Below are 25,365 nucleotides of genomic sequence, written 5' to 3'. Positions count from 1 at the left end.
ATGTTTTTAAATCTTTTGTTTAATTTAAAAAGTCTCTGTAGATATAAGAAAAAATATTATCCTCTTCAGTATTATCCTGTTTCTGAGGAACTTAAACCAATTCTCACTCATCATTTATCCCCTTTTTCTCAAGATAATTCAGTCATATTTCCAACTTGATTTTTCTATAGGTGACAGCGGATTTTGGTTATTAGATCTGTCAGCTTATGACAAACCACTCCTAACCTTAGTGGCTTACATCAAAATGACCATTCCAGTTGCAATAAGGAACTGTAGTGAGAGATGTGCAAAACCTGTACCATGAAAAAATTTAGATGCTAATGAAACACAAGTAGAGCTAACAAGCAAAGACTTTCCCTGTTGTTGCATAAAAACTCAGCATTGTAAAAGCAATGGTTCACTGTACATTAATGTACAAACAATGCAATATCAATAAAAGTACCAGTCTCCCATTTATGGAGTTAAATGAGTTGATGGCGAATTTCATACAGAAAAGCAAACACATAACAATAGTCAAAAAACATGGAAAAAAAGAAAGAAAACTATAAGTGAGGACTACCCCTACTAGACACAGAAAACTGCTAGGATGCTAGGTAGACTTTATAAGTAAAACATTGTGGTGTTCAAGCTTGAATGGACCAAAAGACCAATGGAATAAGATTAAATGCCCATAAGTAAATTCAAGTACATATGGAAATTTAGCATATGATAAATATAGTGTCTCAAATGCCTGGGCTAGAGCAGAATTTAAATAAATGTTTCTGGGAAAATTTAATGACTTTACAGAAAAAGATATCTCACACCATATCTTATATTGTACTCCAAAGTAATGGATTAGGCATCTAAGTATAAAAAATGAAATCATAAAGCACTAGAAGTAAATGTAAGTGAATTATCTCTTAACCTTATTGTAGGTAAAATCTTTCTAATTCTTATTGAAAGTCCAGAAGTGATAATTGAAAAAATTAATTTGAATACATAAAACATTTTAAAAGTGTTATAGCCAAAAGCACCATGACAAACATCAAAAGACATTTCACAAAGTGAAAGAAAATGTTCACAACATCTACCACACGTGATTGATATGCCTAATACATAAAGAATTCTTAAAAATGGAGGGGCAGAATACTAAAAAATAATATAGAAGAACAGGAAAAAGACATATGAAATTCTATGAACTTATCTTTAAAGTTATTTTTAGTAAATTTTAGTAATAAAAAATAACAAAATTCAAAACAGTAGAAGGCACTATCTGAATATGAAAGAAGATATAAAGAAGTACATTTGTGTTCTACTCATTTGTACCAAAAATATAAGTGATAAGCCAGAATCTGATTAAATGAATTACCCAAAGGTAATGAATAGGAATGAGAAGGAAATAAAGGAGAATAAGGACAAAATGGTGATGATAATGAAGTTATACACTTACTGTATATATAGCTTTAGTTCTTAAAATCAGTAATGATATATGTATCAAATAAAATAAGTAATTGAAACCAATCAGGATTGTGGGCAGGGGACCCCAAATGAATACATATGGTAATGTATTTGTGCAGTTAAGATAAAATGAACCTACTTGTATTAAAAATGACTACACAACCATCCTGAAGAGCGTGGGAACCAATGAACAGCCTTAGGTAACTTTTAGCCTTAAGTAACAGTACTTTGAATGTAGAAATGTTGTTATGATTTTCCAGGGGCATGGGTTATTAATTCTGTGACTACCATCTATGTTTATTAAATTAAATAAGTAAATGCATTTTAGGTAGAGAAATAGGTTTTTCATTGAGAAGGAAATTATAAGAAAAGGGAAAGGCTATAATGAACCTTGTAATAAATTGTAATAAGGAGTGTGCAGGAGGGAGCAATAATTCAAGAACAAATCCCAATACTGATGTAAGAAGACCCCTACTAAGGAGTCAGAGAAGCACTGAGACGGTAGAGGACTGGGGACTGACCTGGGGCTCAGTGGAGCCCAAGAGCCAGGGTTCCTTTAGTGCTAGAGGGGAACAAGTGAAGGGAGAGTTTGCTCCAAACCTGTTGAGGGAAGGAAGGAAATTGGATTCTGTGATTAGGAGGGCCAAAATAAACTAGCTTCTAGAGCGCCCCAAGGCCTGAATCTTGGAGGAGGGGGCTACAACTCCCAACTCCTGGGTCTCTGAAGGGGAGGATCAGTTTAGCTGGTCCCATTAAAGACCATCTTGCCTTAGGCCCAGTCCATTCAGAGCACTGATTACCACTACAGGTTCTCTCTCTACCACTATCTAGAGGTCCTGTGTAGACCAGGGGAAGATAGAGGCACATAGGAACTTTGTGGGGCAAGGGGAAGCTGTGGATTGGGAAGAGATGGGGTGGGAGAAGAAGATAAGAGGTGTCTCGTGAGACAGAAATGTGAGACCCTCTTCATTCTGGTGTTGTCCTTGAACCAACAGCATCCCCTGAAAGGCCCCAAGCAAGACCAAGGCAGGTGCTATGAAGCAGGCAGCACAGCACAGCACAGCACAGCACAGCACAGCACAGATAACTGGAGCAGCCAAATTAGGGCTGTAGGAGAAGCCCTATGTAGTCCGGATAGTCCGGATTCCCAGGGCTTGCTCTAATTCTTGTCGTCTCTGCTGCACCTTGGAGTAAAAGTATCGGCACAGGGCCTCCTGAGCCCAAGGCTGGACATAGAACTCAGCTCGTTGCTCCTCCTCTGGGTTACCCACCACATCAGTCATGGTCTTGAGGTCCCAGCACTGGGACTGAAGCCAATCATTGATGAAACCCTGAGGATATTTGGCAAAGCTCAGCATGAATTCCTACTAGGTCTTGAGCTGGTTGATAGTTTCTATTGTTTTGTGAATCTTGTTGTCTAGAGTAGCAATCTCCTGTTGACTGGCGGTGGACAGCAGGAAAGAATTCATCTGAGTCTTTAAGGTATCATCCACTTCCACATCAACGTCATAATAAGCTGTCTTTTTCTGATCATTTGGATCAATACTGATGACGTGATTAATGATAATGGGTTCTGGTGGCATAAGCAAGGCATGCAGCCTTTGAGGGATCTCTGAAAACTTCATATGCTGAGACTCAAAGATCTGCTGGAGGTACTTATCATAGATGACAAACCTCCCGCTTGTGAGGATCTTGGAGCTTATGTGTCTTTATGTATTGCCACAGTGCTTGAATGATCACTGGATGAGTCTGGGTGTGAATGCCAAGGAGCCGAGTCAAACAAGAGTCTAATTTAAACTGGGGAGGCCGATAATCTAGCATCAGTAGGACAGTACACCATCCATTCACATCTCCTGATCACTTCACCTGGAAGCCATCCGTCTCCTGGGTAGTGGCAGTCCTGTGCCATTCTACCAGATTGTTGTCTGGCCCATACAAGTCTTTGTCCAATTCGATCACTAAGGACTTAAAAAAGGAAGAAAATTTCCTCTTTTGTTTTGTGGCATCATATTTGGACAAGGCTGACTTGATGAGATGTTTCAAGACCTCCTGTATATCTAGCCATTTCCTCATGATAGTCTGGTCCAGTTTCCTTTCAAAAGCCAAAAGATCCATATAGGCCTGGGATGCTGGTACCAGTTCAGAAATCCTTTGAGGTAGAATTTAGTCAGCCATCTTTTTTTTCTTTGCATTGTGGTTTCGATTTTGGACCGCCTGCTGTTGGACCTGCTGGATCTGCTGAGGTGCAGGTCTCTTGCGGGACTGGTCCATCCCTGACTGGGCCAGGCCAGGTTGGACAGAAGGGTTTCCCCCCTAGCCAGGAGGTCCCATGGAAGGTCCCTGAGGTATCATTTAGCTGCCTGGCAGCATATCTGGTCTCAGATAGGTTGCTCTGGGCATCAGGGAGCGGTATAGCCCTTGACCCAGAGCCGGGCCCATTAGCACGGAGGTCCAGGAGTTCCACCTGGGCCCAGAGCAGCCACTGCACCCGCCCCTTCGGAGGCTCTGGCATCACTGCTGGGAGCCACAGACTGGAAACCTGCCCAGCCGCCATCTTCCTGAAGCTGTGCTGCAGCTGCACAAAGAACCGGAACTGGAAGAACTCCCCCTGCCTGCCCCCCCCTCCCAGCCCCCTCATCTCCCCGACCCGGACCCCCAAGTGCCTGCCTGTTTGTGCGACTGGCTGATCCATAGGCATGGGAAGCTCTGGACAGCGAGACTGTAGGCTAGAGACAACTAGTGGAAAAGCCCAACCAAGAATCTTTATCCAGTAAATTAAGCTTTAGAATTGAAGATGAAATCAAAACCTTCCAGGATAACAAAAGTGCTAGAGGGCAACTTTTAACAAAAGTTAAAAGAATTTATAGCTAGATAAAAGACAGTACAAAACATCCTTGGGAAAATATTGCATGAAGAGGAAATGTAAAACAACAATGAAAATTAGCAGAGGAAGGTAGTACACTAAAGGAAAAACTAATCAAAGAAGAAAAGCAAGTCAAGTTAAATATCAAAAATAAACAAATATGGCTGGAAATACAAACTATGTCTCAATAGTAACCTTAAATGTTAATGGCTTACACTCACCAATCAAAAGACATAGGCTAGCAGATTGGATTAAAAAGACCCAACAATATGCTGCCTCCAGGAGACTCATCTGATAGGAAAAGACATACAAAGACTGAAAGTGAAATGTTGGGAAAAATCATCCCACTCACATGCACTGTGGAAGCAAGCAGGGGTTTCCATATTCATATCAAATAAAGTAGACTTCAAGCCAAGTTAATCAAAAGGGATAAAAATGGGCATTACATACTGCTCAAGGGAACCATACATCAACAAGACATAACAATCATAAATATATATGCCGTAAACAATGATGCAGCATGTTCATCAAACAAACTCTTCTCAAGTTCATGAGTCAAATTGACCACAACACAATAATCTTGGGTGACTTTAACACACCTCTCTCACCACTGGATAGATCTTCTAAACAAAAGTTGAATAAAGAAACTATAGAACTCAATAACACAATCAATAACTTAGACTTAACTAACATATTTAGAATATTTCAACCTGTATCAAGTGGATACACTTTCTTCTCAGCAGCACATGGATCCTTCTCTAAAATAGACCATGTACTATGCCACAAAGCAACTCTTAGCAAATACAAAAAACAACAGATACTACCATGTAGTTTATCAAATCATATGGAATGAAATTGGAAATCAATGACAAAATAAAAAATAAAAATTTCCCCATCACCTGGAGACTAAACAATATGCTACTGAATGAACAATGGGTTATAGAAGACATCAAGGGGAAGATTAAAAATTCTTAGAGGTAAAGGAGAACATAGACACAACATATTGAAATCTCTTGGACACTATAAAAGCAGTACTAAGAGGAAAATTCATTGCATGGAGTTCATTTCTTAAAAGAAGGAAAAGTCAACAAATAAATGACCTCACACTACATCTCAAAGCCCTAGAAAAAGAACAAATCAGCAGCAAAAGCAGTAGAAGGCAAGAAATAATTAAAATTAGAGCTGAAATCAGTGAAATCGAAATAAAAAGAAACAAGTGAAAAAATTGATAAAACAAAAAGTTGGTTCTTTGAAAAAATGAATAAAATTGACAGACCCTTATGTGGTGAGCCGCCTCTGCCGTTTATGCAGATTATGGTCGCCATTACAAGATGGCGCTGGCTCCGCTGTGGTATGTGACAAACAACTCCTTATTTGGGAGAGTTGGCACATGGTTTTTCAGCACCCTATGAGAAAGTTCCACGTGGCAGCTTCGCATTGGGGCTTGAGATGCTTTATTAAGGCTGGGAGGGGTATCCGAGGGATGATTAGAAGAAATATCAAGGGCCTGAATAAACCGCTGAAAGAAGATTCCCGAGTTGCGTCTTCCTTGCGGGCAAGGGGTCGCGACAAGTGGTGCCGAGACCCGGGAATCAGAACTTTCAGCAGTCAGGGGTGGTGCACCGGTTAGTCCCAGGTAAGTGGGATCCGCAATCAAAGCGGGGCGCTCCTCGGTAATTAAAGAGAGAGCGGGGGAAAAAATAATAAATAAGACGCTCCTCTGTAGATAAAGAGAGAGCGGGGAAAAAAATAATAAATAAGATGCTCCTCTGTAGATAAAGAGAGAGTGGGGAAAAATAATAAAATAAGACGCTCCTCTGTAAAGAGAGAGCGGGGTTTTGTATTTTCACTTTCTTTACACTGCTTGGAACAGTATGGGCGCTACTTCCTCAAGCCCAATTTTGCTGGCCTTGGACGGGTTACTGCGTTCCAAGGGACTTAAAGTGAAGCAGAGCACATTACAGAGGTTTTTAGAAGAGACTGACTCTGTAGCTCCTTGGTTTGCTTTTTCAGGGAGTCTCACGATTCCCAGTTGGGACAAATTCGGGAAAGATCTCGATTTCGCTTACAAACAAGGAACTTTAAAGGGCGGTACCATTCCGCTTTGGAAATTAGTGAGGGGGTGTATAATGGATGGTAAATGCCAGAAAGCTGTGAGCGAGGGTCAGGCCGTTCTTGAGCAATTGCATGAAGAAAAATCAGAGGGGTCACATAGCGAGGTAGCAGAAAGTATTAGGAGTAAGAGTGGTTAACAGACAAGGGAGTCTGAAGTTAAACAGAGGAGAAGGCTCTATCCGGACTTGACTGAGTTAAAAACTCCCAAGGACACAAGTAGCTCGGACAGTTCTGAGGAATTGGACAAGTTATTACAACAATTACGTAAGACTAAGATAAAAAAGAAAAAACGGGAAACAACAGATGTAAAAGCCTGCTGTGAGAAGGGTAATAAATCCAGTTCTGGGGAGGAAGTTGAGAATCTAGAGGAGTCAGTACTTGATGCTGCTCCACCCTTCCCCGCACCTCCAGTAGTTCCGCCCCCGTATGTGGGTGGAGTCCAAGGCTCCGGGAGGACTTTTCATTCTCAAGTGTGGAGAACAGTTAATACAGATATGGGACTAGCATACCCAGTTTTTCAGGACAATAATAGGGGAAGATATCATGAGCCTTTAGATTTTAAAATAATTAAAACCTTGGCAGAATCCGTCCGTACTTATGGCATAGATGCTGCTTTCACCCTTACTCAGGTGGAAGGACTGACTAGATTCTGCATGACCCCCTCAGATTGGGCTGGCTTAGTCCGAGCCTGTGTCTCCCCGGGAAAATATCTAGATTGGAGAGCATTCATGTTAGAGGGTGCAGTAGAACAGGCTGCTCAAAATCACAGCAGCTATAGTGACAGCCGTAGCAGTGTCTGCTGCTGCAGCAGTTCCAGCTGGAGTAGCCATGGCCAGTCAAGTGCAAACTGCTGCCACTATTAATAATGTTATTCAATAAACTTCCACCATACTCGAATCTCAAAATAAAGTTAACCAACATCTTTTGTCAGGGATTTTAGCTGCTAACCAAAGAATAGACCTACTTCAAGCTCAGGTAGAAGAATTGTCTGACCTGGTGCTTTTGGGTTGTGTTGACCAATGTGCACATTTATGCATAACTTCTGTCAGATTTAATGATTCCAGGAATGCTTCCCGCATCATTGGCGAATATTTGGCCGGAAATTGGTCCATGGAAGCGGAAGAGCTGATCCAGTCTCAACTAACCCAGATAGCTGTCTTGAATAGTACCCGTGTTGATCCTGTGACTTTGGGTCAATTCACCGATTGGATATCTTCTGCCTTTTCCTTTTTTAAAGAGTGGGTGGGAGTAGGCATTTTTGGTGCAATGTGTTGCTTCGGTATGTTCCTCTGTTTGTGGTTTCTCTGTCGCCTCAAGGCCCGCAGTGCTCAAGATAAGGCTATGATCATACAAGCTCTTGCTGCTTTAGAAAATGGCAACTCGCCTCAGGTCTGGCTTACGCAGCTTAAGCAGTAAATCTTTGACATGGTCATTGCACCCCAAGTTATTATAACATTGCACTGGGATTGACATGTCTTTCCTCGTTATTCTCTTAGTGTTGGAAAGCCCTTGCAGTCTGCCGGTCTTGCTACCATTGCACGCAGATGGGTTTCCACACTAGTGCCTTTGACATGGTCGTTGCACCCCAAGTTATTCTAACATTGCACTGGGTTCGACATGTCCTTCTTTTGTTTTTCTTCTAGTGCTGGAAAGCCCTTGCACTCTGCAGGTCTTGTTGCCATTGCACGCAGAAGGGTTTCCACACTGGTCTTTAGCTATGGCTTTAAAGCCCGTGCCTTTCTCTCAGGGTGTCGCCAACTTAATTGTGGTTGTCCTACAGAGGTAGTCCCAGCTACCCCCTTTTGTTCACCATCATCACGATACAGGATGCGAGGCAAGGCACTGCACTTGAGTGATCCTGCAGTGGACCGGGACCTCAAGGAGAGCATGTCCTATTGCATGCGGGTTTGACGTGTCCACGCCCTGCCCCACGAAAAAAGGCGTCGGCTGATATGGAGTCAGATCTAGGGAAGGGCCCTCCTTAGGACTGAGCCATACTATGCAGCCATTCTGCACAGTGGGATAGGACCTCTACTCTCGCCTGTATTGTTTTAAGAAAACAGAAAGGGGGAACTGTGGTGAGCCGCCTCTGCTGTTTATGCAGATTATGGTCGCCATTACAAGATGGCGCTGGCTCCGCTGTGGTATGTGACAAACAACTCCTTATTTGGGAGAGTTGGCGCATGGTTTTTCAGCACCCTATGAGAAAGTTCCACGTGGCTGCTTCGCATTGGGGCTTGAGATGCTTTATTAAGGCTGGGAGGGGTATCCGAGGGATGATTAGAAGAAATATCAAGGGCCTGAATAAACCGCTGAAAGAAGATTCCCGAGTTGCGTCTTCCTTGCAGGCAAGGGGTCGCGACACCCTTAGCCATGCTAAAGAAGAGAAGGAGAGAGAGAACTCAAAGTACAAGCATATGTGATGAAAAAGGAAATATCACAACAGACACTACAGAAATACAGAGGATAATTAGAAATTATTTTGAAATCTTATACTCCAATAAAATAGAAGACATTGAAGGCATCAACAAATTTCTTAAGTCATACGATTTGCCCAGATTGTGTCAGGACGATATACACAATTTAAACAGAGCAAGATCAAGTGAAGAAATAGAAGAAGCCATCAGAAGCTTACCAACCAAGAAAAGCCCAAGAGCAGATGGATACACAGCCATGTCCGACAAGACCTTTAAATAATAACTAATACCAATACTCTTTGATTTATTTCAGGAAATAGAAAAAGAGGCAGTAATTCCAAACTCATTCTATGAGGCCAGTATCACCCTGATCCCCAAACCAGGCAAAGACACATCAAAGACAGAAAACATCAGACCAATATCTCTAGTGAACATAGATGCAAACATTCTCAATAAAATTCTGGCAAATCAAATACAAAAAAATATCAAAAAGATTGTGCTCCATGATCAAGTGGGATTCATCCCAGGGATACAAGGTTGGTTCAACATACGGAAATCAATAAATGTAATAAAGGTAAGAATCAACTCAATAGATAATAAAGATAAGATCATCTCAATAGAAACAGAAAAAGCATTTGACAAAATATAGTATCCCTTCATGTTCAAAACACTAGAAAAACTAGGGATAACATGAACCTACCTCAACATCATAAAGGCTATCTACACTAAGCCTCAGACCAACATCATTCTAAACGGAGAAAAATTGAAGGCATTCCCTCTAAAAACTGGAACAAGACAAGGATGTTCTTTTTCACCACTTCTATTCAACATAATTCTTGAAACACTGTCCAGAGCAATTAGACAGATGAAAGAAATTAAAGTGATATCCATAGGAAAAAAAAAGAACTCAAATTAGCATTATTTGCCAATGATAAGATTTTATACCTAGAAGACCCAAAAAAATCCACCAGAAAACTTCTAGAACTAGTAAATGAATTCAGCAAAGTAGCAGGATATAAAATCAACACCCATAAATCAAAGGCATTTCTGTATATCAGTGACAAAGCCTCTGAGAAGGAAATGAGGAAAACTACCCCATTTACAATAACCTAAAAAAAAAAATAAGATACTTGGGATTCAAATTGATGAAAGAGGTGAAAGATCTATACAATGAAAATTACAGAATCCTAAAGAGAGAAATCAAAGAAGACCTTAGAAGATGGAAAGATCTTCCTTGCTCTTGGATAGGCAGAATTAATATTATCAAAATGTCCACACTACCAAAAGCACTATACATATTTAATGCAATTCTGATCAAAATCCCAATGTCATTCCTCATAGAAATAGAAAAAGCAATCATGAAATTCATCTGGAAAAATAAGAGACCCGAATAGCTAAAGCAGTCCTTAGCAGGAAGAGTTAAGCAGATGACATCGCTATACCAGAACTTAAACTATACTACAGAGCAATAGTAACAGAAATAGCATGGTATTGGCACCAAAACAGACTGGTAGACCAATGGTTCAGAATAGACGATACAGAGACTAACCCACAAAATTACAATTATCTTATATTACATAAGGGTGCCAAAATATGATTGGAGAAAAGATAGCCTCTTCAAAAAATGGTGCTGGGAAAACTGGAAATCCATATGCAAAAAAATGAAATTAAACCCCTATCTCTCACCATGCACAAAACTTAACTCAGAGTGGATCAAAGACCTAGGAATTAAACCAGAGACTCTGCGTCTAATAGAAAAAAAATGTAGGCCCTAATATTTTTTTTATAAAGACTTTTATTTTTTTTTAGAGACAGAGACAGAGAGAGAGAGAGAGAATTTTAAAAAAATATTTATTTATTTATTTTTTAGTTTTCAGTGGACACAACATCTTTCTTTGCATGTGGTGCTGAGGATCGAACCCGGGTCGCACACATGCCAGGTGAGCGTGCTACCACTTGAGCCACATACCCAGCACCTAAGACCCTAATCTTTATCACGTGGGATTAGGCCCCAACTTCCTTAATAAGACTCCTGTAGTACAAAAATTAAAACCAAGAATCAATAAATGGGATGGAATCAAACTAAAAAGTTTCTTCTAAGCAAAAGAAACAATCTTTTAGGTGAAAAGAGAGCCTACATCCTGGGAGCAAATTTTAACCCCTCACACATCAGACAGAGCACTAATCTCTAGGGTATATAAAGAACTCAAAAAGCTAAGCACCACCCCCCCACCCCCCACAAAAAACAAAAACAAATAACCCAATAAAAAAAACAGGCCAAGGACCTGAACAGACACTTCTCAGAAGAGGATATATAATCAGCAAATATATGAAAAAATGCTCATCATCTCTAGCAATCCGAGAAATGCAAATCAAAACTACTCTAAGATATCATCTCACTTCAGTAAGAATGGCAGCTATTATGCATACAAACAACAATAATTGTTGGTGAGGATGTGGGGAAAAAGGAACACTCATACAGTTCTGGTGGGACTTCAAATTGATACAGCCAATATGGAAAGCAGTATGGAGATTCCTTAGAAATCTGGGAATCGAACCACCATTTGACCCAGCTATCCTTCTCCTCAGTTTATATCCAAAGGATTTAAAAACAGCATACTACAGGGACATAGCCCCATTAATGTTTTTAGCAGCACAATTCACAATAGCTAAACTGTGGAGCCAATCTAGATGTCCTTCAGTGGATGAATGGATTAAAAAATGTGGCATATATACACAGTGGAATTTTACTCATCAATAAAAGAGAATAAAATCATAGCCTTTGCAAGTAAATGGATAGTGTTGGAGAAGATAATACTAAGTGAAGTTAGCCAATCCCAAAAAAACAAATGGCGAATGTTTTCTCTCAAGGAGGTTGACTCATAGTGAGGTAAGTAGAGGGAGCATGGGAGGATTAGATGAACTCTAGATAGGGAAGGGGGTGGGAGGGAAAAGAAGGGGGCAGGGGATTAGCAAGGATGGTGAAATGTGATGGACGTCATTATCCAAAGTACATGTATGAAGACTCAACATACTTTCTATACAGAGATATGAAAAATTGTGGTATATATGTGTAATAAGAATTTTAATGCAAAAAAACCAAAGTACATGTATAAAGGTATGAATTGGCATGAACATACTCTATATATAAAGATATGAAAAATTGTACTCTATATGTGTAATAAGAATTGTAATGCATTTTGCTGTTGTGTAAAAAAATAAAATCATTAAAACTACAAAAAAGAAATAGAAATAATCTATATACAATAAATACCACTTATCATAAAAATAATAAAAAAGATGGATGGATAAAAATGTGGCATATATACACAATGGAAAATTACTTAGAAATAAAAGAGAATAAAATGATGGCATTTGCAGGTAAATGGATGGAGTTAGAGAAGATAATGCTAAATGAAGTTAGCCAATCCCCAAAAAACAAATGCCAAATGTTTTCTCTGATATAAGAAATAAGGAGGCTGACTCATAGTGAGGTAGGGAGAAGGAGCATGGGAGGATTAGATGAATTCTAGATAGGGAATGGGGGGGGTGGGAAGGAAAGGGAGAGGGGCAGGGGATTAGCAAGGACAGTGAAATATGATGGACATCATTATCCAAAGTACATGTATGAAGACACAAATTGGTGTAAATATACCAATTTGTATATTTACACAGTCATGAAAGACAAGAGAAAGACTGTGGAATCATTATAATTAGAAGGACACCTGAGATTCAATAACTATATGCAACGTGGCGTCTGGTATCAACACTTGGAACAAGAATATGAAAAACTGTGTTCTGTATGAGTAATAAGAATTATAATGCATTCCACTGTCATATATAAATAAAAAAATAAATAAATAAATCCATACTGATCAACATAAATAATTGAATAAATTCAGCATTGTGGACAGTCTTTTTTTGTAAGTAATTTTAATTAATATATAAGGAATGAGGGAAATATAAAATCACTATTAGACTAATATCACAACAATCACTGTTGATTAGGCAAAATCAATGGACAAATCTTTCAGGATAAACCCAGAAGACACCACTTTAACCAAGTGAAAGCAAAAAGACATATCAACCAAGGTGTGACAGTGTCATAGGAGAGGATAATTTCCAAAGAAAGATTCAAGGATAGAAGGGGGAGCTTGACTCAGGAGCAGTGGGGCTCTTGGCATATGTGAGGGAAAAGAATTTCTGTTCATGCCTGTCTAAGGCATAGACAGAGGTTTATTTAGGAAAGTAGATACATAGAAAAGAGGGAATGGGGGCAATCTCAAGGGGGAGGCCTTTTTTTATATTTATTTTTATTTTTTATTAATTTTTTTTTAGTTTTCAGCAGACACAACATCTTTGTTTATATGTGGTGTTGAGGATCGAACCCAGGCCTCACGCATGCCAGGCGAGCACGCTACCGCTTGAGCCACATCCCCAGCCCAAGGGGGAGGCCTTTGCATAAATCAAGGAATACACATTCAAGGGAGAATGTGGACTATCTCCAGAGGGAAAGACAGCAACCTGTTGGTTTAGGGTATTAATATTTATACAGGGACAGGTGCTGGAGGCTGTATTAGAAGTGGAGCCAGAGTGGAATGACACAATTTTGCCCTTGTTTTCCTTGTAGCATTTCTTTTATTTAATAAACAAGTGAGCCAAGGAGTTGCAGTGGTTAATGGGTTTTCCCCACATTTCAAAAGCTTATGGACACTTTCTTTGAGATTCAGTAACCCAATTTTGTTAAATTTCTAGTCTCCGCAGTATATATCTGTAGTCCCAGTTACTCAGGAGGCTGAGGCAGGCAGATCACTTGAACTCAGAAGTTTGAAGCTGTACTGGAAAACACAGTGAGACCCATGGAACAAACCAACCAACAAACAAATAAATTAATAAGGAAAAAGACATATCAATATCATGTATCCCTTGCTATGATGCACTGAGAAGAATATGAAGTAAGTTCTGGCAGGTAATCTCACCCCAAATTCAGAACCCCAATCTAATCATGAGAAATATCAACAAATCCAAATGAAAGCACATTCTACAAAATAAATGCCCAGTTATCAAAAGTGTCAGGGTCATAAAAGACAAGAGAAAGACTGTGGAATCATTGTAATTTGAAAGACACTTGAGATTTAATAACTACATGCAATGTGGGATCCGGTATCAACTCTTGGAATAAAAATGTAAGGAAAAATTGTTATGATATGAATAAGGCCTAAAATTTAGTTAATATTATCAGTGCAATCTTAATTTCCTTGCTTTGATAATTTTACTATGTTTAAATAAGTTGTTAATGTTAGGGGAAGCTGGGTGAAGAGGATTTTTTATGAACTCTGTATTGTTTTGCAACTTTTTGCAAGTCTTAAATTATTTCAAAACTAAAAAAAAAACTAAAAACAATAATCTTTGTCCCACTTCTGTGTTTCATTTTATTTTTAATTTTTGTTTATTTGTTTTTTGGCTTAAGTGGACATTTCTTTTATTGTAACTTTAGTCAGATGATGACTGAGGCTGGAGTCATCTGAAGTCTTGATTTGGATATAAAAAAAGCTGGGTCTCTTTTCTTCATACAGTCTCAGAGCCTCTCCAGTAACTTCTGTCTTTCTCTTTTATTGCCAAAGCAGTATTGGGTTCCCCAAAAACAAAGGAATGGAAGATGAACTCTACTTCTTAACTAGAGAATATCTGGAGTCTACAGGAGGGAAGGAATTGATATTAACTATATTTGGTGATTAGCTTTTATGGCCTCCCTGGCTTCCCATGTAGGTCAATGACTGACATCAGATTATGGCTCTGAAAGCTCTAATATAGCCTGGCTGTGGATCAGAGCAGTGCCAAGTGACTCACACAGAGAGAGAAACTTCAAGAGAGGCTCAATAGTTGGACTACACAGTCATATTTTAGGAGACAGATAAAGCCCCATCTGCATTTGAATTTCTTAAATATTTTCTTTTCTCTTCTTTATGGTGTTCGTACTTCAAACAACCATAAAAAAATCTTTAAAATTTAACTTGTGCTTTTTGGCAGGATTGCACCAAAACCTTTCTGAACAGATGGGGATCTACCCTGTTTAAACATCTTGATGAAAATTGTCTCTGGGGATGATTTATTTTAACAATTGACAACCTTTAAATTTTTCTTTCTTTTATCTAAACCTCCCAGACTCAAACTGTTATTTCATTTTGTTTGTCTCCAAAATAGTGAAACACTTGCTTACTTTCCTCTGTACTTCCAAAACCAAATCAAAACAAAAAAAGCAATGTCTAATTTGGCATATATTCAATATTGAAACTGGCAGAAATATATATTTTTTTCTTTTGTAATTAATGGTAAATATTTATCTAACATTTATTATTTAGCAGGAATTTTTTTATATATATTGAGGATTGAACTCATAGGTGCTTTACCTACTGAGCTATATTCCCAGCCCCACTCCACCCCCCCCTTTTTTTTTTTACTTTTTATTTGGAGACAGGTTCTCACTATGTTGTTTAGGGTCTCACTAAGTTGCTAAGGCTGGTGTCAAACTTGTAATCCTCCTGCCTCAGCCTGGCATGCACCAGCAGGTCAGTGACTGTTTTAAGGGCTTTACAATTATCTTGACAATGACCATGCTAGGCATTAATATCATTATTATGATACACTTTTGCATGTTAAGAAACTGAAATAAAGAGCTTGCCTTTGGTAGGAGAGGAGCCGAGAGACATAATGTTGTTTGCTGTATAATCTAAGTTCTTGTGTACTAACTATACTGTGCTTAGCATGATTAATTGGTTTCTTTTCCTGAGATAAACACTCAGTGCTAGAGCACTTGCCTAGCTTCTGAGAGGTCCTGGTTTAATGAAAAAAAATTATTCTGCTTCCCTGATCCTAGAATTCTCCATTTTGCCATTGATTGTTTAATTAATTTTTCATTTAACAAATGTTTATTTGATTATATTAGAATTACAAAAATAAAAAAGGCAACATTCTTGAGTAAGAACAGATAGTCTAATGGGAGGTACTATGGAATGAAATTTACCAAATCATATTGTTGTGTTGTGTCCTTCAACAGATGAATGAATAAAGAAAATGTACATGTACACAATGGAATGTTATTCAGCTATAAAGAAGAATGAAAATATGGCATTTGCCAGTAAATGGATGGAAGTGAAAACTATCATGCTAAGTGAAATAATCCAGTCCCCCAAACCAAATGCTGAATATTCTCTTTGATATGCAGATGCTAACACAATAAGTGGGGTAGAGGGATAGGGAAGAATAGAAGTTTGCTGGATTAGACAAAAGGGAATGAAGGGAAGGAAGAGGGTATGGGGATAGGAAAGACAGTAGAATGAATTGGAAATAACTTTCCTATGTTCATAAATGAATATGTGACCAGTGTAACTACATATCATGTACAACCACAAGAATGGGAAGCCTTGTACATATGATATATCAAAAATACATTCTACTGTCATTTATAACTAAAAGGAACAAATAAAATTTATTAAATTTATTAAAAATTGTGGTAAAATACACATAAGATTAAACTTACCATTTTGGTAAATTTAAATGTGAAATTAAGTTCACTCATGTTGTTTTGTCCAACTCTTACCACTATCTGTACAACTTGCTCAGCATTCCAAAATGAAATTCTACATGTACTAAGCAGAACTCTCCATTACCCACTTCCCAGCCTCTAGTAACCACTAATCTACTTCCTATCTCCATGGATCAAATTAGAAATTTTTAATGTCTATTTGCTGTATTGTCATTGGGTATCACAAAGTAGGTAGGGATCAGTATTAGGAAAAAGAAAGGTGGAGATTCACCTATTTATTTTAACCAAATTATAACTATATTTTAACAATATATATAACTATATATATATATATTTAACAATATATATAACTATAACCAAATTATAACTATATTTTAACAATAACTATATTTTAACAAATATAGAGAGCATGTTTTGGAAGATACGTTTCTGGTTCATTAGGTAAATACTTTTGATCATTCCAGATTTACTTTTGCTTACCATTCTGTGTTGAAAGCTTTGAGCTATTACTCCCAAACCAGCTACTTGGATAAAGTCAAGTAGCCTATTATTCAGTGATGTCATAAAGAGTACAGCTGCTAAGATTTTTGTCTAGTTTTTTATCCTTTTGATGCAGTTTGCTTTTTAAAAATTATGTGTGAACAATTTATTAAAATTGCCTCAGATGTTGTTAGGGATTTTATATTTTCCCTCCCTAGTCTAAGAATAATTATGAAGTAATAAAGCTGCCATAGAAAAGTGAAAGTTGAGGTAATTAATATTTTATTATTTCCCTTTATTCTTCTTATTTCTCTATTTCTGTTTGAAATAATACTGGTTTATGCTAGTATAGAGGTCAGAGGCAGAGGCAAATTTTTTAAATTTCTGCTCTCTTAAAATAATAATAATAAATTGCTTGAAATTAGAGACTGAAAAATATTTCAACATAAATCGGGTGGTCAGCGTTTGATTTTTTTTTTTTTATTGGTACTGGGGATTGAACCCAGCGGTGCTTAATCACTGGACCATACATCCCTAGCCCTTTTTTGTATTTTATTTAGAGACAGGATCTCGCTGAGTTGCTAAGTACCTCGCCAAGTTGCTGAGAATGGCTTTGAACATGCAATCCTCCTGCCTCAGCCTCCTGAGTCCCTGGGATTACAGGCATGCACCACTGTGCCTGGCAGCATTTGATTTTTAAAAATTATTTTAAATAAATATCTATTGTTAAATAGATTACAAATTTAGTATAGATGTTTTATGTTAATTGCATCTTGGCTTGTATTTACCTGAAAATTTTTAGAGAAAGATTAATGATCTTTCTCTTTGCTTTCTGTAATTTCAAAAATTATAGAATGAATTGATTTTTATTAGTAAATTTTTGTTACTTTGTTATTTCATGGCTATGTTTTTAATCAAAGTCGAGAAAAAATGGTGGGTGACCCTTTTGGCTATGTACTTATTATTACTTATTATTTTACTTCAGATTTTTTAAAAAATGAGATATGATTCATATACAACAAAATCCATATCTTAAATGTTTTAGAGGTTTTTAGTATATTAACACAATTGTTCAGCTATTACCACTAATTCTAGAACATTTATTTCCCCATTAGAAATCTTTTACCCCTTCATTGTCACATCCTGTTTCTTTTCCTTCAGTCCCTAGCAACCACTAGTGTACTTTCAGTCACGATGGATTTGCTATTCTGAACATTACATATAAGTGGAATTTTTCTTTCTTGTATAATCTGTGGTCTTTTGTGTCTGGCTTCTTTCATTGAGCATAGTGCTATAGATTCATACACATTGTTGCCTGCATCAGTACTGTTTTCCTTCTGATGGCCAAATACTGATTCATTGTTTGTAGCTATCACAATTTGTTTATCTGTTCATAAGTTGTTAGACATTTGGTTTCTATTTGGGGGCTATTATGAATAATTCTTTCATGACATTTTTCTTGCAAGTTTATATATAGTTTTTTTTATTCTCTTGGTTACTTAGGAGTAGAAATGATGGGTCATATGTTAACTCAGTGTACAATTTTTTGATGAACTTCCAAATGTTTGTTCACAGATGCCATACCATTTGACATTCCTGACAGCCATGGATGAGAATTTCAATAGCTCTTCAATACTTGTAATTAAAAAAAAAATGATACCATCCTAGAAAAGTGGTTATCACACTGTGTTTTTGGTTTCTATTTTCTGAAATGACTAAGGATGGTAAGCGTCTTTTCATGTGCCTACTAAGTGTATATCTTTGGAAAACTGTCTATTTCTTTGTCGGTTTATTCTGGATTATTTGTTTTTATAATGGACTTGTTGATATCTGTTTTATTTTGAATACTAGATTTTTATCTAATATATTATGTGCAAATATTTTTCCTATTCTTTATGTTGTCTTCTCACATTTTTGATCACATCAGTTGAAGTTTTTAGTTTTAATAAAGTCAAATTTATCTCTTTTAATATAATTGCTTGTGCCGTTTCTGTCATATATAAGAAGGTATTGCTTTTTTTAATTTTTAAAAAGTTTAAATTCTTTTTAGTTATATGTGACAGTAGAATGTATTTTGACACATCATATATCCATGGAGTATAACTTCCCATTCTTATGTTTGTACATGATGTGAAGTTACACTGGTTGTGTATTCATATATGAACATAGGAAAGTTATGTCTGATTCATTCTACTGTTGTTCCCTTTTCCATCTCCTCTTCTTTCCCTCACTCTGCCCTGTCCTGTGCAGTGAACCTCTGCCCCACCTGCTGTCTATTTTGAGTTAGCACTCGAATATCAGAAAATTTCATTCTTCTTTATGGCTGAGTAATATTCCATTGTGTATATGTACCACAATTTCTTTATTCATTCTTCTGTTGAAGTTCACCTAAATTGGTGCCACAGCTTAGCTATTGTGAATTGAATTGCTATAAACATTGATATGGATGTGTCACTATAGTATGCTAATATTAAGTCTTTTGGATATTTGCTGAAGAGTGGGAAAACTGGATCAAATTATGGTTTCACTCTAAATTTTCTGAGGAATCTCCATACTGCTTTTCAGAGTGGTTGCACCAAAGAAGGTACTGCTTATTCCAGGATTGTGAAGATTTATTATCAGGTTTTCTTCTTAGAGTTTATAGTTTTAGCTTTGATATTTAGATCTTTAATTTATCTTATATTAATTTTCATATGTGGTGTGAGGTAAGGGTCCACAGATGTTAGTTTTAAAAATACTATTAAGAATGAGTGGTTTTTATAATACTATTTTAATACCATTAAGTGCTTTTTCACTTATAGTTAATGTGCTTTTTTTAAAAAAGAACATTTTCTTTTATTCCTTTATATTAAACAGACTTTGTACTCTGTTCTCGGAGTGTCTTTTGCCTGAACTGCCCTTCTCCATGCCTTTTTATTGACTGGCTTCTTCTGGTTTGTACTAAAGAGCACTCTTATCTAATTTGTCTAGCTAGAGTAGCCATTCTTTTCACATACCACACATTTCAAGGTTTTACAATTTAATCTATGTGGTTAATTTGTTTACTGGTATACTATTTCTTGCGTCTCATTAGAATATAAGCTTCATAAATGTAGGTACACTAAGTACTGTGTATTCTTTTATATACATACACAGTACTTAGAACTGTGCCAGACATAATAGATGTTCAGGAATGATTTGTTGAGTGAATTCTATTCATTGTAGTACATGGATTAAATCTACTATTCATTTCCTTATCTTTTTTCTTTCTTCTTCTTCTTTTTTTTTGGTACTGGAGATTGAACTCAGGGACATTTGACTACTGACCCACATCCCCAGCCCTATTTTCTATTTTATTTAGGGACAGGGTTTCACTGACTTCCTCAGCTCCTCACCCTTCCTAAGGCTGTCTTTGAACTTGAGATCCTCCTGTCTCAGCCTCCTCAGCCATGGTATTACAGGTGTGCACCAATGTACCCGGTTTCACCTCCTTTTCTTTAGGATAAATACTTTTAAAAATCATAGCTTTATTATCTAGACATCAGAAAACCATCAATTAAAATAGCTATGTTAATCTAGAAAAATATTGTTTTCTTTTATGAAAGTTTTTCATGTTCAGATCTATTCTGAGGTATTAAAATGCTCTCCTTCATAGTTTTCAGAAAGATGCTATGTAACTACAGAATGGTACATTTCTCCTCACTCTATTCTTGGAAATCATAAAGGCAAACAATCCCAAAGCAATGGAAAATTGGTTGTTGTGCATCTACTCTGAAATGCAACATTAATTTAATTATAGACAATTTAATTCAAGCAATATTTATTGAATGTCCACTGTATGTAGGATACCGCTAGATTCTGGTGATGAAAAGATAGATAATGGATCATTAAAGCAAAGTTAATACATTTCTTTAATCTTTAATATAGTAAAAATAGAAAATCAAAACTAGAACAATATAAAATGCAAAAGTCTGTAGTAGACTAATCCGGAGGATCAATTTTGAAGTCTGAATCACTGGGTTCAAATTCCATCTTGGCTCATTGCTAGCTCAAAGGGCTAGTCTATTTAAGCTTCAGTTGCTACCTTGTAAATGATGGTAATAATATTGCCTACTTTGTAGGGTTTTTGTGAAGAATAAATGATAAAATGCATATAAAACTGCTTAGCATACATAGACTATAATGTATAAATATTAGTGTTTCAAAACCACAAACACATTTTTCAAAACTTTTTTGTAATTGCCTGACAGTTGACTTGCCACTGAATATCTCACCTCACTGGCAGCCCCAACACAGAGCCATGTGCTATGCTCCTACCAGCCTTTCTTCCCCACCATGGATAACTCTATTCTTGATCTTTTTGATGCTCAGCCTGATGGAGTTTGCTAGTTGCTTCTGACATATGTGTTCAGTGCTGATTACTTTCTTGGATTTCCATAGAGAATATTACCAAAATTTTAATAATCCACTTCTTCCTTTGTTCTATGGAGAACTAAAGTAAGCATGCCATGCAAATATTCCCTGGTTAAAAGTAGACATAAATAAAATTAGCCTTCACTCAGATGAACATAACTTCTATCTTTGCCTATCATGTCAATATATCTCTTATTAATTAAGAAATGTGACAAATGGCTCCATGCTTTTTAGTTGATGATTTCAGAACTTAAAGAGTACAGTGTGAATTGACCATAAAAAGTAGAAAATTAGCTGGACATGGTGGCACATTCCCATAATCCCAGCTACTTAGGAGTTTGCATAGGGGGGATTGTGAGTTCAAGGCCAGCCTGGGCAACTTAGTGAGGCCCTGTCTCAAAATAAAAAGGGTTGAGAATGTGACTCAGTGGTAACTTGCTTAGCATGCACAAGGTTCTAGGTTCAACCCTGTACTAAAAATAAATAAATATATACATAAATAAATACATAAATAAATAAGAAAATTTTGAGAAATATAAATATTTAATGAAGTTAGTGCAAGTGATATTGGAGAATTTATTGAATCACGTGTAAAAGATTTGATAGTATATAAGTGAAGCAGAGAAAAATGACAAGGGTAATGCTATGATGATGCCTCAAAAGAGACTGATTAGAATAACAAACTTAAGAGAAACCCTTTGGAAAACACATGAAACTCTTGAATATTTCTGTTAGATATTTGTTAGTATCTCTATGTGTTAAATATGAATTGACAGATATTATATTACATCAAATGAATTAATTTCAGAAATATCAACAAAAGACATAGAGCTGGTTTATTTTTTGACATAAGAATTAACATAGCTACAATTATAACTAAATTTTGTTAAATGTAGCATAAAATAGCTTACCTTTATATTTTTCCAAGTTCCTTTATAAGATGAAATCCTAAGTGGATTAAGTTAACTTTGTAGGGTCTAATTAATCTTTAACAAGTAGTCTCTCTGTACTACCTGTTCTTTGTTTATTTGTGTTCTACTTACCTGTTGGGACACTTGACTTAGGGTTAGTCTGATTTGAGCATTAAGACAAACACTCTTATCTATTGTTCATATGTTGTGACCCTTTGATCTGTTCTAAACAGGTTTTTAACTGATCTTACCCAAATTGTAGTAGGAAGGATTTAGGAGGTTCAGATCTAACCTTTGGTACTCAATAGTAAGATGGTTAACTAAATTGTGTAGTTTGTCCTATGGAATAAAGATTAAGAGATAGAGTAAAACCAGATTATGAAAGACTTTTAATTATAATTCTAAAGCATATGAATGTTATCCTACACATTAATGTTTCTTAAATTGTGGTCCACAGGCCACTTGCATCAAAATCATTTGTGATATATGTTAAAAATTCTCATTTCTGGTCCTATCTATAACCAGAATTCTGGAACTAAACATTGGAAATACAGTTTGAGAATATTTTTACATGATTTTTAGGTATACTATTGATTTAAAACCATTACCAAGCATAGGTAGTTTGAAGAATTTTCACCTATGTTTATCTTTTTTTGTTATTGATGTTGGTGTTTGCTGTTGATTATGGTGTAATAAAACTATTTTCACAAAAACTTTGAAGTAGTGCTTATTTATTTGGAATTGTTGCTTCATCAATTGTTTTTTAAAATACCACTCCTAAATGTAATCTAAAGGTGGATAAAATATTTTAGATATTAATTCTGTATATAGTTTAAATACAGTTTTAGCTCTTAATTCCATCTTTAAGGATTTACTTATAAAACCAAATTTTCTTCGAAAGTGTTACCTTAATCTTTTCAGTTTCTTCATATGGAGACCCCTGCTGTTATGCAACACTAAAATAACCACATTGTTTTCACCTATTAAAATACCAATGCAAGATATTGTGAACTGGCTCATTTGCCTTAATTTTTTTTAAACAAATAAGGCAGTGTTTTGAGTTATGCCAGATGTACAAATGAGAGATTTGAGTGCACTTGTAGAATTTAAATTGAAATGCTAATGAGATTCTGACAGGCAGAAAAAACAACACAGCCTACATTTTCATCTGTTTTATTAAAGTCATTATTTAACTGGAAAAACACATTATTTAGAGCTGTTTATTTATGTGGCATTTGTAATTCAGCTCTTAAATTTTATCCAATTAAAGCACTTCTCATTCCATTTCACTTAATTCGGTAGATTGTTTTGTATATTCATCTTTTGCTCTGCTTCATTCAGTCATAGAATGGCAGTAACTCAACTGAATGAATGCTTTTTTTTTTGTACTAATGCTTACATGTATTGCTTCATGCTGTGGTGCTACATTGACAACTTTTATTTTTTATTTGCAGTAATTTCATGGTAGATTATTATGCAAGATTGTTTATGGTTATTTCATGCTTTGGTTGTTTCACTAGAATACCTAAAATGTGAAAGTGTAGAAAAAGATTAAACTAAACCAACTAAATTTCTGAGAAGATAAATCAATCTTGGCACTTATCAGTACTTAAAAGTACTTGTTTTGTCAAAGATATCCAATTCCTACCAAAAGTATTACTGTTTAAAAATTGTTTGTTTCTTACCTATTTGAACATTTTTCCAATTTTTTTCCCTCACAGTTCCTTAAAACAAAGCCTTTTTGTGAATGTTTGAGATTGCAGAATTAGAACAGCTTTTAGATTTCTTCTACCTATGTTTATCTATCTTCTTCTCAGATGGGGTTAAAATTAGAGTAATTGAGGTTATTGGAATTTAAAATTTGGTGTATACATACAAAATTAGTACAAGTAAAAAGAAGAAATAGCAGTATAGGATTTCAAGCAATACTATGAGGCTGGCTGAGGTCAAGCCCATGTTGAAATGCAGACATTATGGGAGGTTTTGGAAGACAAAGAGAAGGCAGCTTTGATGAATACAGTGAAATATATATGAGTCCAAAATTGTACAAACATCATCCTGAAAGTCAGATCTTGATTTGGGAATTCTTATATTGTAAGAGTGCTTCATGTATTTTAAAGTGCATGATGATGTTTTTATGAAAATCTGTGGTAAAACAAACTCGATTAGCATAAAAACCATTTCAGTTAATGTTCAATGAATAAAGTCTCTATATTAACTGGAAATTGAACCAGTGACATTTGGTTTCCAGACATTTACATAAAGGTTCTCTCAAGAGTGCTCCATTAAGCAGCATTAAGAGATTTCATACACAGAATCTTCTCTTTGACTCTAAAACCTCCATAAAAAGCAGGCTCTTGATGTGGCAAAATAGACAGTGAACTCAAAATTAGGAGACTGAGTCTGATATAGACCCTGGTGCTTATGAACTCTTTGGATCTGGATATACCATTTAATTTCTTTAGGCATCAGTTCTTCCTCTGAAAAATGAAGAGGATGGTGATAATCTCTAAGGTTGCTGGTATTAACCCAATAACTCTGGATTTATTTTTGAGAAGCTAGGACACATAATTTTTAAATGAAGTTTATCACATCTCTGACTTCTGAACATGATATCTAAAATTATTTTTTGAAGATGCAATATTTGAGCTGAACTTCTGAATAATTCAGTATACTTACAGAAAGTAACTTTTATAGGTACAACCAACTTTTGATTATCAATGCTAATTTCAGAACACATGTAACTAAAATGTCTGTGAAGTCTTCATTCCTTTATAAGTTTGTCTTTAAACTTGTTACTCTGGTATAAAATTTGAACAGGTTTGCCGAAAACTACTGGCCTAAGTTTCATGGTCAGTCAAGGCAAAAAACTGACTTTATCATCTTTGTGTAGGTTTTTTTTTTTAAAAAATCCACTGCCCCACTAAAGAATAGGATTCATTATGAAACCATAAGAATGAACCTTATTTTATTTTTTTAATTTTTAAAATTTATTTTTAAAATTTATTTATTTATTCTAATTAGGTATATATGACAGCAGAATGCATTTTGATTCATTGTACAAAATTGCAGCATAACTTTTCATTTCTCTGGCTGTACATGATATAGTGTCACACCATATCTGCAGTCATACATGTACCCAGGGTAATGATGTTCTTTTGATTCCACCATCTTTCCTGACCCCATGATTGCTTCCCACTTTTC

At 36.2% G+C, this 25,365-nt stretch overlaps 1 protein-coding gene and 1 pseudogene across 9 annotated transcripts in view; one reads left to right on the top strand and one right to left on the bottom strand.

Moving 5' to 3' along the window:
- The window catches only part of Macrod2 (mono-ADP ribosylhydrolase 2), a 1,956,002-nt gene that overhangs the window by 154,026 nt on the left and 1,776,611 nt on the right, over nucleotides 1-25,365 (top strand). The gene's annotated exons all lie outside the window — the stretch shown is intronic.
- LOC101963493 (SWI/SNF-related matrix-associated actin-dependent regulator of chromatin subfamily D member 1 pseudogene) lies at nucleotides 2,559-3,824 on the bottom strand (annotated as a pseudogene).

The sequence above is a fragment of the Ictidomys tridecemlineatus genome, chromosome 5 (genome assembly GCF_052094955.1).
Source record: "Ictidomys tridecemlineatus isolate mIctTri1 chromosome 5, mIctTri1.hap1, whole genome shotgun sequence".
Taxonomy (NCBI): Eukaryota; Metazoa; Chordata; class Mammalia; order Rodentia; family Sciuridae; genus Ictidomys; species Ictidomys tridecemlineatus.
The sequence above is the reverse complement of the archived record's forward strand: the minus strand, read 5'-3'. Positions and strand labels throughout refer to the sequence as shown.